The sequence below is a fragment of the Anarrhichthys ocellatus genome, unplaced genomic scaffold (assembly GCF_004355925.1).
Source record: "Anarrhichthys ocellatus isolate YVR2014 unplaced genomic scaffold, GSC_Weel_1.0 scaffold4949, whole genome shotgun sequence".
NCBI lineage: Eukaryota > Metazoa > Chordata > Actinopteri > Perciformes > Anarhichadidae > Anarrhichthys > Anarrhichthys ocellatus.
In genome coordinates, this window is record NW_022284923.1 from 1 (window position 1) to 2,923 (window position 2,923).

Below are 2,923 nucleotides of genomic sequence, written 5' to 3' on the forward strand. Positions count from 1 at the left end.
GGTAATGTCTAAATTTATAATAAATAACAGATACAAAATATTTACCTTGGTGAAATTCCACTTGATGCTACTGCAGGGATGAAAACAAATCACACGTTAGAAAATAGTAACAATTGATTTAGAGGATGTGTCTCTAAGCATCATGTCATTATATTATGAATAAACCTGTTATAATATCACAACGTACTTTCCCATGAAGCCTTTCCCGTTGGGCTGCTCCTTCAGCCACTTCCACAGAGGATGAGCGGTGGCCCCGTTCACATCGATCTTACTGAACATGTCAAACTGGGCGTTGTAGGACTGTGCGAACTGCTTGATCTCAGTTTCATTGCCGGGCTCCTTCAAAATAAAACAAGTTGAGAGAAATAATAGAACTGATCAGCACCATTTAAGCCCTGTGCTGATTGTCTCATCATAAAATAATGCTGATGAAACAAAGGTTGTCTAAAAGGAATACTTTCCCCCCAAAATAACCATTTGTATATCAATTCCTCACAGAGTGTTACTTTGAATTCTCTCATGTCTCCACGATGAACGACGAATCAAAAAACAGAGAAAAGTCTTGATGAATCTCAGTAAATGGGGTCCGCGTTTAACAGCAAAACTCCATAAAAATATCTGTTTACAACCTCAAACAATGTAAATCTCATTTATCTATTCTATGCTCACGTTTCCATTTGCTTACAGATGTTACTTATATATACTTATACTTTAACTTATATCATTCCTACAACGTTCAAATAATTATGGTGAAAAAGTAAAAATAATAGTAAAGTAGAAAAAATAAAGATATAAATAAAATAAGGATAATGAAAAAGTAGGCTAGTATGATGGTGCACATATACATATACTGTATATTTACACCTTCATACTTTTATATACTTACATATGTACACAAGCACAGATTCGTGTGCAGACAGGAAACAACTAGCTTGTTTAACAAGTTTTTTTGTTTTGTTTTTTATTTAAAACATTTTTTTTTAATTCTCCGGTCACTGTGGAGGTGTGCAAGAAAAATAAAGTGTATTTCAAGAATTCAAGGTAACACTGGGTGAGTAATTGAAATACAAATGATCATTTGGGGGGGTGAAGTATTCCTTTAATTTACTACAATATGATCTTGTTTTTTTTTGCTTGGACACATCTTTTGCTAATAGGATGGTAAGAAAATGTTTTGTGAATAAAATCTTCCATCTTTATGGGTAAAGAATACTATAATGTAGAAAACATTGTTTTTATTAAAACATTTCTAATAATACACTAGTTTCACATTCCCAATGACATGACACTTCAGATCACGCACACGTACAGTATGTTATAATGCCTGTTGTAGCACAGAGCCTTAATAAAACATGTTTACCTGGTTCCCAAACTGGTTACAAGGGAAGCCAAGGATGCGTAAACCTCTCTCTGCGTACGTGGCGTGCATCGCCGCAAACTGAGAGTAGTTTACTGGAGTTTTACCTCACTTAGAGGCAACGTTGGTGATGATGACAACATCCCTCCTAAAAATACAAAGACACACATACATCATGTTTTAGTGATGGTGAGCTTATGTAATGGGATGCTGCAGCAAATTTAGGGAGACAAAATGACATTGTGATACTCTAGAATCACTATTATATAACAATGTTGTGTTAATATTCATTTTAATATTATTGTGTACTTCTCTATTTTGATGCTTTGGCAACATTGTTTTTTTTCTTAAACTTTCATGCCAATAAAGCACATTTAAAAATGAAATTGAAAAAATATCAAAGATAGATTTACTTGTATTTTTCTAGGGAAACCAAGTTGCCATCAATATCCGTCGCTGAGAAGTTATAGATAGACGTGGCCGTCTGCCAGTCCTCTGTCGGAGCAGACTGTAAGGAGAAAGGAAACTCCTGTTCAATGAATATTAGATAACAAGACATTTATGTTCCAGCAGATATACACATTTCCCCTGAGAATGCATCTTTAAGAAGAGTGAAAATAGTTATGTGTGCATTTCACAATGAATACAAATATTATACACAATGAATACATTAAAAGGAATGAAAACATGAACACATTTAATGATCAATGCAGTTCAACAAAATCTGACTTCGTCCAAACGTAAGTTCCATAACTGCAACATAAACCATCAGTGGTAGGTTGATACCTTGAATACATACAGGGTGGCTAGTGTTCCTTAATTAAACAAATAAATACACAAATTGTCCTGGGAACTAAAATGAGGCCATTGTATAATCGAACTCTGTCTACATCATGTTTTAAAGGTTTTAGAAGCCTACCTTCCTCTTCCTTTTAAAGGCCATGTTGTAGCTGCTGTCGACGGAAGCTTTGAGAGCTGGTTGCTGCTTCTCACTTGTCACAGCTAATAACCTCCACCTGCTGCAGTATCCTACCTCTAGTGCCCTCCCCAGTACCAGGGAAATGAACACATCTCTGTTCAGTAGCAGTAACTGCACTCATTTGGGTATTTCTGTTCCTGCTCACCTTTAGTTCCCTGTGTCCCATTTTACATGTAAAATACATTAAGACAATCAAAACAAGATTGTAGATCGAATAACAAAACTTTAAAATAAAAGTTTTATTATAATAGACCAAACATCCATAACAAGGCAACATTTATAAGAGACTGCTAAATTTATTATTAAACATTTTAGTGCTGGAATAAAAAACCAACAGCACTTTAATTTGCATCAAAATTCTGCACATTTAAATGTGACTTACTACCCACCTTTCCTCAAGCTGGCAACAGCAACGAGTAAAATATTTAAAAATGTATTTTTGCAGCAGTATGTATTTAATCATTTCAGTCAAAACCTCTTGAAATGACCGGAGTTATCGCATCACACAGCAGTAAGCGTGCAGAGGTTTCACTGCCAGGATAGATCAGTACAGCTGGAAAATGCATTAAAATATTAAATCTAGACGT

The 2,923-nt window shown here is 34.9% G+C and overlaps 1 pseudogene; it reads right to left on the bottom strand.

The window, feature by feature from the left end:
• Positions 1-14: 14 nt before the first annotated feature.
• LOC116379693 (phospholipid hydroperoxide glutathione peroxidase-like) lies at positions 15-2,315 on the bottom strand (annotated as a pseudogene).
• Positions 2,316-2,923: the final 608 nt, after the last annotated feature.